Raw genomic sequence first — 12,295 nt, 5'->3', positions numbered from 1 at the left:
ACCCCAGACTCTGGCAAGACACCTACTTTTCAAAGGAGAATGGTATGGTATTGTTTTCATTCAGATCACCCGGGTGAGCCTTCTCCACCCAGCTGCTTACCCTGCGACCTGGGTCACCTGAACTTTCTGGCCTTCCCGGGGTGTCTGCAGCCTCACGTGGCCTCATAGAAGTTCGCGGGAGCAGGCTATCACCTCAGTCCTCAGGCCCCAGTCCCCAGGACCCAAGGCCCAATCCATCATTTGACAGATTCAGAAGATATCTGTGCTCCCAGCCCTGGGGGTGGGGAAGCCCACCCTGTGCTGCTCTGTGGCAGGCCCTGGCACCCAAGAGGCACTTGAGAAATGTGTGCTAGGAATGGACGTGACCAAGGATCGGGCACCTACCTGCCCTCCAGGCCAGCGCCAGCCTCGTAGGTTTCTCAGAGCACCCTACCCCCTCAGCTCCAGGCCATCATCTTCCTGCTAGGCTACTCTAGTTTGAGGAAGAGTCTTTTTTTTTTTTGGCCATGCCACACAGCATGTAGGATCTTAGTTCCCCGACCAGTGATCAAACCCGTGCCCTCCTGCAGTAGAAGCTTGGAGTCTTAACCACTGGGCTGCCAGGGAAGTCTCCATGGGAAAGAGTCTGAGCAGAAACCCAAGTAGGAGGAGGCTTTGCCTTTTGCTCGTAAGGGCTCTTCACAACCCCAGGACTGGAAGGAGAAGAAGGGTAAAAGTACCTCACAGGGCTCCAAGGAAGGGTGCAGAACGAGGATTTGTGAGGAGTAGATTTGGCTCAGTATAAGGCAAAGCGCTCTGGTGTTTTTTAGGAGAGAATCACTAGCGTTTCCTGAGCACCTTCTGCATGCCAGGCAGTATGCTGGGTGCTCCCACACGCTCCCTTGTTTACAGCTACCTGGCGAGGAGCAGCCTGCCTCATGAGAGGTCGAGAGCACGGGTGAGACTGCCAAGTCTAAACCTTGGATAAGCTATGCAACCTCTTTGAGCCCCAGGTTACTCACTGGTAAAATGAGACGATAGTCCCTACTTCCGAGGGCTGTTGGAAGATCAAAGTAATACTTCGAGAGCATCTACGGAACTCTCCTACACTGCTGGTGTGAATGGGAATTGGAAAAGTCACTAAGGAAAACACTATGGAGGTTCCTTAAAGCACTAAAAACAGAACTACCATATGATCCAGCAACCCTACTTCTGGGCATACATATGGAAAAGATGGAAGCTCTACTTTGAAAAGATACATGCACTTCAGTGTTCATGGCAGCATTATTTACAACAGCCAAGATATGGAAGCAACCTAAGTGTCCATCGATAGATGAATGGATAAAGAGGATACAATGGAATATCAACCTCACCATAAAAAAGAATGAAATAATGCCATTTGCAGCAATATTGATGGACTTAGAAATTACCATACTAAGTGAAGTCAGCCAAAGACACATATCATCTGATATCACTTATATGCAGAACCTAAAAAATTGTACAAATGATCTTATTTACATAACAGAGTCATAGACATAGAAAACAAATGTATGGTTGAGAAAGGGGAAGAAGAGGGTTAAGTTGAGAACAGGAGATGAATAGATACATGCTGCTGCTGCTGCTAAGTCGCTTCAGTCATGTCCAACTCTGTGCGACCCCATAGACGGCAGCCCACCAGGCTCCCCATCCCTGGAATTCTCCAGGCAAGAACACTGGAGTGGGTTGCCATTTCCTTCTCCAGAGCATGAAAGTGAAAAGTGAAAGTGAAGTCGCTCAGTTGTGTCCAACTCTTCGCAACCCCATGGACTGCAGCCTATCAGGCTCCTCCATCCATGGGATTTTCCAGGCAAGAGTACTGGAGTGGGGTGACATCACCTTCTCCGGCTGCTAGATATAAAATAGATGAGCAACAAGGACTGTTGTTTATCTATTGGACTAAGGACTATTGTCTAAGGACTATTGTCTATCCTCTGTCCACAGGATTCTCCAGGCAAGAATACTGGAGTGAGTTGCCATTTCCTTCTCCAGGGGACCTTCCCCACCCAGGGATCAAACTGAGGTCTCCTGCATTGCAGGTGGATTCTTTACTGACTGAGCCACCAGGGAAGCCACTATATAGCACAGGGAATGACAGTTACTACCTTATAATAAACAATCATAAACACACATAAAAGCATCTATAACACAGTACGTGCTTAGTAAAGCTAGACTTCAGAAGATGGGGAGGAGGAAGAGGAGGAGAAGAGGGAAGCAGGAGGGTGAGCTGAGGCTGGGAAATAGCCAGCAGAGACTCTGTCCACAAGATGGGATGTCCACAGGTAGGATGCTGACTGAATGATCTCAAGTTCCTTCCAGGAATAAGATTCTGTGATTCATTTAACCTCCCTGTGTTTCAGTTTTCCCAGCAATAAAATAGGCATTATCATTCTTGGACAAATGCTGCTTTATTCAATGCAATATTCTTAGCCTGGGGAAGAGCACTGCTTCCACCATCTGCAAAGGCTGCGGTGGCCTTCAATCAGTCTCAGGCGTGAGGACAGAGCCCCAGGCAAGGGGCAGCAGGCCTGGATACTGATGCCACCTCTCAACCCATAAACTCTTGTTTTTGACTAGTTACTGAAATTCTGAAAGTCTGGGATGATAATTCCTACCTGTCGCATCTACCTTTCAGGTTTGAGGCCATGTAAGATACCTGGGAGAGAAGAAATCTCCAAGACATCACAAGCCTCTGAATATGTGATACACACCAGGAGCTGGCATCGGCAGCCTCAGCAAAGGGCTGGTTGTGCTGACTGATGGAAGCTTGGGGGTGGGGTGGGCTCGGTGACAAGCTGCACCCATAAGCCCCCTAGGAAATGACTCCATGAGGGTCTTCTGGCCCTCCCTAAATCCACTCTAGTCCTCTATACCTTTGAAAACGTCTGTGTTACCTCCAGAGAGAGAGATATCCTGTCACCAGCCTTGCCGGGAACATTTTTCCGTGACCTTATGAACAGTCCTAGATCAGGGAGATGCTGTAAAGATTCCTGACAACCACACTGTAACAGCAGGGCACCTCAGATTTCCTCCAGAGACGTCCTGTCATGCCTCTGAGAGTCCAATATACCCCAGTTAGACCCCGGGCCCTGGGGGGATGGTGAACACACAGACCCTTGCTGGTCTGGGCCAAGTGGGATCCAGGACCCTGTGGGGCCCCATCTCATCTGAGCTCACGAGAGTCTGGCTAAGGCTTCATGTGGCTCCCTCCTCTAGCATCCAGGCCAGGTCCTTACTCGGACAGCCTCTGTGTTGGATAAGACTGGCACACAATCAGCTACCACAGCAGGAGCTCCGCTGGGGGTGGTCTGTTCCCCCAGTGCTGCCAGTGGCCTTCCACTCAGGGGTCAGAGAAATCAGGCTAAGGAAAGACAAGCACCAGAGTACATCAAGAGTTTGCCCCCTCCTCCAAGCCGGGCCTTGCCCACAGGGGAGTGAGGGAGCCGGAGGGGAGTCTAGGAAATTAGGGGAGAGTCAGCGCACATTTCACACACATGTGCCTGTGTGCTCACATGTGTGTGCACCCACATAGGCACACACACAGAAACTTTACCCCCAGGGTGTGAAATCAGACTGCTTGAGTGTAAATTCCAACTTTACTTCTTACTATGAAACTTTGGGCTAATTCATCGCCTGATCTGGATCTCAGCCTTCTCATCTGTAAAATGGGTATTATAGTACCTTAAAGTTATTAAGAGGATGAACTAAGATCCTATACGGAAAGCACTTTGCTTCATGCCTGGCACATAATAAGTACTCAATGAACATTAGCTGTTATTATTGGCATTGGCATTGTTGTGAAGTCATCTGTCCATTTAACAAGTATTTATTGAGTACTTACTATGTGTCAGCTGAGTGCTAGAGTCAAAAATCCAAGGCCGTATCCCCACCTTCAAGGAGTTCACAGACTGTTGCCTTAATGAATCAAGATCAGGTGCTTCCCTGGAGGTTCAGTGGTTGAGACTCCAAGCTTCCAAAGCAGGGGACGTGGGTTTGATCCCTGGTCAGGGAACTAAGATCTTGCATGCCTTGTGGTGCAGCCAAGAAAAAAAATTTTCTTTTTTAAATCAAGACCATTTTCCTTTTTAGTTCTAATCTGATTTTGTTGGGATGCCTGGATGGGACCAAATGACTATGAGTCTTTCTCTCCCAGCCTTCTCCCTCCCTCCTGGAGGCCACAAAGCCCAGTGAAAAGGATGCCCCAGCTCAGTGGATTCCTGCCTTATAACCTGGACAACTAACCTAAGCTCCCTGGACCTCAGGGCCCTCCTCTGCCTGGGGCTGGGACTAAACTCCCTCTAGACTTCTCTGATGACTAAAGAAACACCCCTGCTGCCTCCTAATAAGGCTTCCCCATTTCTCACCGACCTGACTAGGAATGGTATTCCATAACATCTTCAGAACTGAACAGGGCTGGAGAGACTCTGTAAAGATGAAAATGTAATCATACTTCTAACAAGAACAACTGTGACCATTTAGCAAGCACTTGGTGCACTGCTGAGACTGTCACAGGTGGGTATTATGTTCCTCATGGGACTGGAAGAGCTGGGGTTGGAATCCCATGCAGTCTGATCCAGGAGCAGCCACCGCCTCCCTGCCACCCGCCCACAGCCTCTGGAGGGGAGACAGGGTGCCCTGCTCAGGCAGAGAGGAGCAGACAGCAGACCCCAAAAGGTGACAGCAGCCCTTCATCCCTCCACTCAGCCTGCCCACTCGGAAGCCGTGCCAGGCTGAGGGCAGAAGCCACCCCAGCATCCCTGGAGCCCCAGGACACATCCATCCTCCTCGGCTTCTCAAACTTTTCTTTTTTTATTAAGTGTGCCTTGTAACCAGCCTCTCACTTACACTTAACATCCTCTGGGTTATTGATTTCTCATTTTATTAAATACTCTGTTTTAACTCTGGCCCTTAAACTCCAATTCTAAATATGTGTTTACTTCACAATCATTCTTCTGTCCTGAGGGGTCACACCCTTCTCTACTCCCTCCCCCAAGGAGACTCCACGTGATTATCTCACTGAATCGGGAGCCGTGAGGTCGACCTTATCATACGGCCCAGATTATAGAGAGGAAACTGAGGCAATCAGTAGCCTGGTTTTCCCATTTCCCAGCTGGCTCTGTCCCGCAGGTCCACAACATAGGCCCTCCCCCCTCACAAAGATCTCCCCACCAGACTGTGTACACGCAGCCTTTCCTTGGCCAAAATATCCCCAGTGCACCCTGGCAGAAACTCCAGAGCCACCTGGTTTTCCCTGCTTCCTCTGAAAACTGCCCCCTGAGAAACACAGGAGAAGGCAGGAGGGGTAAGCAGGACCCCTCCAGAGGAGGGGCAGGCCAGTGCCAACCCCGGGACTGAGCAACAAAGGGCGGCCTACTGTCCTCCAGACCCCTGTTCCATCCCCCACAACCCGGCCCCGCATCCTGGGAAAAGGCAGGTCCAGGATCAAGCAGGGGGCCAAGGAGGGATGGGAAGAGTCACAGAGGTTGAGGCCTGTGTGGCGGAGGAGCCCCAGCTCCCGGAGGCTGAAGGCCCGCCCAGCCTTCCTTTGCCCTCCTCACCCACCATATTCCACGAATATATCTCCATGACAGACATTTGTTAAACATGAGTTGAGGCCACTTAAATAAGACAAATATTAATATTTATTTCAGAGCTGCTCTGTGCGAGGCATGATCCCCTGGAGGTGACAGAGGGGGTGCTGGGCACAAGGGTCCCACTTTCAGGAGGGGAGGACCGAGAGGGCGCCCAGCAGGCTGGGGGGTGAAATTCAGGCATCAGAAATGCCTAGAAGCAGCCCCCAGGGCAGCAAGTGCCCCGAGGCATGCGTCTTTGCAAAAGACTGCTCAGCTGCAAGCTAGGACCCCAGAGCTACTTGGGGGGACCCCTAAACGTCCCATCGCTCTCCTCCCAGCATGTCTGGGCACACACTCCCCAGCCTCCTTCAGACCTGCCTCCCCTCCTGGCTCCCTTGCTCCTGAAAGAAAACCGAGGCTGGAAATCTCTAAGTTCCCTCCGACACTTCCTGCTCCCTCATCTGCGTGCCCAAGCTGTCAGCACGTCTGCCGCTCCTTGGAAATGCCACTCAAGTGCACCCTCTTTCTGCCGTCAGCCTCATCCAAGTCCCTCACCCACTCTGGGCACCCAGTCGCCTCTGCCCAAGGATGCTGAACCCTTCTCTTTGGCTCTCAGGGTTCTGCAGACTCCAGTTAGTTCTGCCCCAGCCCTGTCCCCCTTCCTCCCCACCGAGAGGACCCAGCCTCACCTGTCCCATCCCTTCTGCCCATCACCCAGGCCCCAGGGCACCCCCCATCCCCACTCGGCCTGTGCATCCCTGCACTCCAGCCCCTTGTGAACACCTGGCTCAGCCGGCGGCCACTGCAGGTTCATGCCCACACCGCACGTGCCAACCGCACCAACCACGCCATGTGCCCGCCTGTGCTCTCCACCTGCTCATAACCCTGCTGGAAGGGGTCCTGCCTCCCCGAGGTTCTGGTAACCCCCCAATCCCTGCTGGTCTGAACCAAGGTGACAGAGACGCTCAGTTGTTTAAAGAAAACCTGCGATGTATCTTTTCATAAAGAGGCTCTTCTTTCCCTTTTCTGGCCTCAGTCGAGGGGAAGGAAGCGGGGTTCTGAAGCGCTCCCTGGTCTGAGCCGTGGGCTACACCGCAGGGCCCCCTGTGGGCCCCCTTCCTCATCTGTAAGAGATCATCAGGTCTAATTCACGGGGTCTCTGGGGTGACCGAGAGAAATGAGCCAACTTTGCAGGCAATACAACATTAAATTGAGCCTCTACTTCCTTCCCACCATTTCTCTCAGCTGGTGCTGTGGCTTAAAATGTTTTTTTCCTATTGGATTTGCTACAGGTAAGGCATACCCTATTTTATGTAACCATATATTATAATCAAGTAACAACTATTTCTCACATTCCTACTAGGGGCAGGGGCCAATTTCTGGGATGTTGAAGGACAGGGCTTGCTCCTTTGGAGTTGAGGATGTGCCAAGGCACCAAAGGCCTTGTTCTTTAGGGGACCGGCCATCCAGGTGGGAGACAAGCAGAGACAGGTAATTATATACAGCAGGCAGGCACTAGGAGCTAAACCACAGAGGCTGTGTGGGAGGAGCCACCTGGGGACACTCCCTGGGCACCTCCTGGGCTGACAAACCACAGTCCCTTCTGCTCACATTCATGCCAACAACAAGCCTTTCAGGCAGAAGAGACTATTCCCATTTTACAGGTGAGGGTCAGAGAGGTTAAGCAATTTGTTCACACCCATGGAGTGACACCAGAATACGAACCCCAGGTCTGCCTGACATGAGCCGCTGAAGCTGTCACACTTTGGGGATGGAAGGCCAGGGTGGGAGCAGAGAATCCCTTCTCAGGCTATACCTTGTGTGGCTCCAGAGGCACCCTGAAGGCTGGGAAGGGTGGGCAGAAAGGAGGAGAAAAGGACAAGGAAAAGCATAGAGTGCCTGGGGGGAGGGTAGGCAGAGAGAGGGCAGAGGGTCAGGTCCAGAGGCACAGAGCTGGGCCCAGCATGTCGATGCTGTAAACTCCAGGCCACAGTCTGGGAACTCCATCCAGGAACCCAAGGGGACCACTGATGCTCTGAAGACCGGGTCACATGTTCCAAACACCATCCTTTGCCAGAAGGCAGGCCAGGTGGAGGTCAGGTGCCTGCAGCCTCCCCAGAGAGGAGGCTATGTTACCATAACCCAAGGCTGGGCCACTGAAGCCCCATGTGGGATAGTAGCCAGGGGAAAAGGTCAGGCTGGGCACCAGCAGTGTCCCAGAGAACCAAGGCTCAAGCAACAAGGTGCAGGAGGGTGGGATGGGGGAGCTGAGGAGTGCAAGGCCCCCAGGCCATGTGCCTGGGAGAACCAGGAACTCTGCAGGCGGGGTTCCACAGGAAGCCATGGGCTGCGGTGGGGGTGGGAGGACAGCCAGGGTGCCAGTGAAGCCAGTCTAGGGGCAGGGAGAACGCAGAACCACAGACCAGCCAGGCTGCAGACCGGGGCAGGGGTGAGGAGCCAGCGCCCCGAGCAAGGAGGAGTGCTGAGCTGACCCTGGCGAACGTGAGGGCTGAAGCCTGGGATGTGGAGAGGGAGGGCTGAACAGCAGCAAGACCTTAAAGAGCAACAAGTAGCTTCCCAGGTGGCACCAGTGGTAAAGAACCCACCTACCAATACTAGAAGACAACACGGACTCAGGTTCGATCCCTGGGTCGGGAAGGTGTCATGGCAACCCACTCCAGTATTCTTGCCTGAGAAATGCCATGGGCAGAGGAGAGAGGCAGGCTACAGGGTCACACAGAGTCGGACACGGCTGAAGAGACTGAGCACACGTACAATAGCACGAGAGCCAGGCTGGGAGTCCAGAGGCTTCAGGTGTGGCTGCAGAGCCTCAGACGAGTCATTTAACCTTTTCGAGGCTCAGTTTTCAGGGGATCAATAACACCTCCCTGAAGGGCAGTGGTATAGACAAAACACTTGTCTGGTTCAGATCGAGTAATTTTTCTAAAAAGCATTTGGAAAACTGCGGAACTCAATCACGACGTAAGGGACTCGTACTATGCAGAAGCAACAAGAGATGTTTGCTTCCCACACGTATTCTCTGCCTGTTGCCCACCCGCGCCAGCCGCACAGCAACCGGCGTCATATTTGATGTTCCTCTTGTTTTCTGAGCAGGTTTTCCTCGTCTCCCAGGACAGGTCATCCTGCCCTCTTCCTTCCCTTCTTGCACCTCAGTCGGGCTGAGACTCATACCAGGCACAGCTGAGGCCCACTGTCCAGGAGGTCCTGTGCTCCAGCAGCTGGGACCTCCTCCTCAGAGTCTCCACTTATCTGCCACCAGGCAAAGTTCCCTCTCCATCCGCAGGGAAAACCACATTGGGAAGCCAGACCAAGTAGCAGAGCCAGTCTCTAGGAAGAACTTTAGGTGCTGGGGAAAATGCTAGCCAATGATCAAGATGCCTAGGGGGTGGGGGGGGGGGAGGTATGGGGAAACACAGAAAATCAGAACCTCCTCTCAACCCCCCTCCCCTAACCCCTGCCCTCCTCCACCAGGCTCTCCCAAGAACTCCAGGAGCCAGATTCATCTTTGGTCTTGGCTGGCAGGTCCAGAGGAGGATGGGGATGGAGCTAGAGAGGCAGGCAGGAGGCTGATGGGCAAGCCGGGGCCGCAGCTCCATGGACAGCTAGCTCCACGAGAAATGAACAAAATACGGAAAATTAAACAAACCCAGACACTGTAATGTGTGCATATTAGATTAACTCTCCAAAGGGTCGTGACCTTGAGGAACACATCCAGCCAGTGAGGAAAATAATAAACCTGATTAATGAAGAGGCACGAGCTGCAGCTTCAGCAAATAGAGCCTGACGATGCCCAGCGGAGTTCCCGGGGTTCCTCCCTGAGCGGGACCAGAGCACAGAGGACCTCTCCCCAGCCCTCACCCATTCCACGAGCACAGACACTCCAGGAGCAAACAGGACCAGAGTCCTCTCTCTGGCAGCCCACTGTCAACCCAGACAGCCTCTCTCCCAGGGGATACCACGCCCACCATTGGCAGGTGCTCCTGGAAGCACCCCAGTCACCCAGGTGACCCACAGGGAGCTTAGATGAAGGCAGTTCTCCTTGTCCCTGGCAAGGCTCCGGGCACTTGGCCAGTCCCGGGATGTCTTGGTCTGGTCCCGACTGGCGCCCACTGCCTGGCTCCGGGGCCCAGCCAAGCCCAGGGGTCCCTCTGCTTTCCAGACAACCCAGGCCCTTGGGAGAACATGCCCAGGAGAGCCACTGGAGGGAGGCAGGGAGGTGGCACCTCGTGGCATCACCAGACAACAGCACCAGGAGGAAGATGGCAGCATGAAGTAGAGGTGCCAAGAGCTGTGCAGCCCGAGGTCCGGTGGGGGAGACGGTGGCCGCATTGCCCGGCCACTGCCAGACTGGCGGCCCAGAGGGCCCAGGTCCTCCCTGGCTGCGGGCCTCCCCAGCCCAAAGGCCCTCGCCAACTCTCCCTGGGCTCCAACTCCTCCCCCATCACTTTCCTCAGCTCAAGGGAGCCAGCGAAAGAGACACAGGTGCTCCCGGAGCCTAGAAACCCCTGTCCCAGCTGTCGCAAGCTGGCCCTCTCCTCTGGCCAGGTCTGAGCCGCTCACCGCTCGCCAGTCCTCACTAGATAGGAGCTCGCTTTCAGCTCCCCTCCCCCCGCTCCGCCCCAGCCCCCTCCCCCATCACACGCCCAAATGCAGGTCTCTAGAGTTTCTCCCTCACTTCCCACTCGGGTGAACTAGGGTGGGATGGGTGGGAACCTCAGTAGTCCAGGGAAAAGAGGGTCGTTTCTGATACGACGCTATTCTCCCCGAAGCGAGACGGCGCGAAGGATTGGGGCGGGGGGGGCGCGTGTGGTGGTGGCCAGAGTCCAGGGCAGGGGCCGGGGGCAGTCGAGGCAGATGGCAGAGAGGACTGGAGGAGGGGGCTTCGTGGGCTCCGGGCTGGGATGGGGCACTGTAGCCGGGGACCGAGACGACCAGAGAAGCGGAGGGTGACGAGGTGCGGGGGAGAAGCGCCGGGGTGGGGAAGGGGCCGTCATCCCTGCAGGGGGCAGAGGGAGGGCTGGGAGTTGCACAGGGGCAGAGGGAGGACCAGACCGGGAAGACGGCGAGCCCGGGGAAGGGATGCGGAGGGAGGGAAATGGGGATGGAGACCGGAGGAACTACGGGCGCAGAGCGATGGGGGTTCGGAGCCCGATCGGGAGACGCAGAGACCGGAGTGCAGGGGACAGGCTGGCTGAAGGCGGGAGACGGAGGGAAGGGCGCAGGGAAGGGGGCGGGGGCGGGGTGCGGGGCCGCGGCCCCGGAGGGCAGGAGAGGCAGAGACGTCAGAAGTAGGGAATCCGGGCGCGGGAGGGGGCGCGCGCGGGGCTCCGCGCGGATGGGACGCGGGGGGCGCGGGGGCAGCGCAGGTGCGGGCCGGGGGCGCCGCGGCGGGCCCTGCCCTTACCTGGGCGGCTCCGCACTCCGGGGGCTGAGCTCGGGCCGGGCGCTGCTCCGCCGGCCGCCGGGCTGTTGTTTTCCTTTTTTTTTTTTCGTTCTTCCGCAGCCGCCGCGGCGGCTCCAGCGCGATCCGCCGGCAGCTGAAGGCAGAGTCTGTGTCCGGCTGCGAGCAAGCGAGGAGCCGGCAGCGCGGGAGGAGCGCGGCCGAGGCGCGCGGCGCCGCCCGGCGGGCAGCGCGGGAACTACGGCGGCCCGCGCACGCCGGCCGGGGGGGGCGCCCCTTCGGGGCCCGAGCGCCGAGCCGCCCGCCCGCCCTCGTAGCCCTCTCGCCCGGCGCGCTCGGGGCCCAGGCGCCGGAGGAGAGCGGCGGCGAGGGGCCCGAGCGACCGTAAGCAAACTTGCCGCCACCCCGGGGACCGAGGCCGAACGAGAGGCGCGGGGCCGGGGCCGCAGCTGCACGCAGGGTCGCGGGGGGCGCGCGCGACCAAGCGGCCGCAGGACGCGGTGCGGGCGCTGCGCTGGATCGACCTCCGGGGGACCCCGGGCGAACCCGCACCCAGCACCGCCCTGCGCAAAGGGGTGCCCACCCCGGCCCGGAGGAGTTCGAGCCCGGCCCGCTTCGGCGGGCAAAGGGCGCCTCCTGGTGGGGCTCTCGGGGAACAGCGCGAGGGAAGAGCGTGCTGGTTTCTGGAGACTGGCCTCGGTGGTGGCTAGGCTGGAGGAGTGTGAAGTCGGCGGAGAGAAAAGAACAATTTGTTCCAGGAGGCTGGAGACAGACGGCTTGCACTTAGTAGTTCCAGGGCACTATTTTATGAATACAAACATCTTTGGAGGAGCCGTCATCCTCATGCCACGGATGAGGATCCCAGCCCAGGAGCCTGGGCTTCAGGTAAAGGAGGTAGTGAGCATCAGGACCAGGGGGGCAATCAAGCTTTCTGACATGCCTCCATAGCTCATTGTACTACATCACCGCTGTCCTCCGGAGGAGCTGGGGAATCGGGGATCCTGAGGAGGAAGATCTGAGGACATGTGACCTCAGAGGGGGACTTCCTCCTTTCCCACCCACGTGATCTCTATCTGGGACAAACAAGGCACTGATCCGAGTCTTCCCATCGTCGACGGCTTGAGCCGCCCGCACTCAACTCTCTGCCCACCCACAAGGTAGTCAGTTCTCAGAGAAGGGTTTGTTCCCAGATGTCCTGGGTTGGGTCTTGGGCATAAAAAGCTGAAACCTGGATGATGATGCTGCATTCCCCAGGCTCACCACCCAACTCTTACCACTTCTTGGC

At 56.1% G+C, this 12,295-nt stretch overlaps 1 protein-coding gene across 2 annotated transcripts in view; it reads right to left on the bottom strand.

Annotated features, from left to right (window-relative positions):
• Positions 1 to 11,221, bottom strand: part of GRIK4 (glutamate ionotropic receptor kainate type subunit 4) — a 498,615-nt gene extending 487,394 nt beyond the window's left edge. Inside the window, exon 1 of one of the 2 annotated variants that reach the window (XM_086338321.1) lies at positions 11,014 to 11,221. The gene's annotated coding sequence lies outside the window, so the exon portion shown is untranslated. The remainder of the gene's footprint in view (positions 1 to 11,013) is intronic. The other variant, XM_086338322.1, reaches the window with a different exon arrangement.
• Positions 11,222 to 12,295: the final 1,074 nt, after the last annotated feature.

The sequence above is a fragment of the Bos grunniens genome, chromosome 15 (assembly GCF_055505025.1).
Source record: "Bos grunniens cultivar Pamir isolate PY7600 chromosome 15, Bosgru_T2T1.0, whole genome shotgun sequence".
Classification (NCBI taxonomy): Eukaryota; Metazoa; Chordata; class Mammalia; order Artiodactyla; family Bovidae; genus Bos; species Bos grunniens.
Note: the sequence above shows the minus strand (reverse complement) of the source record. Positions and strands in the feature narration are given on the sequence as shown.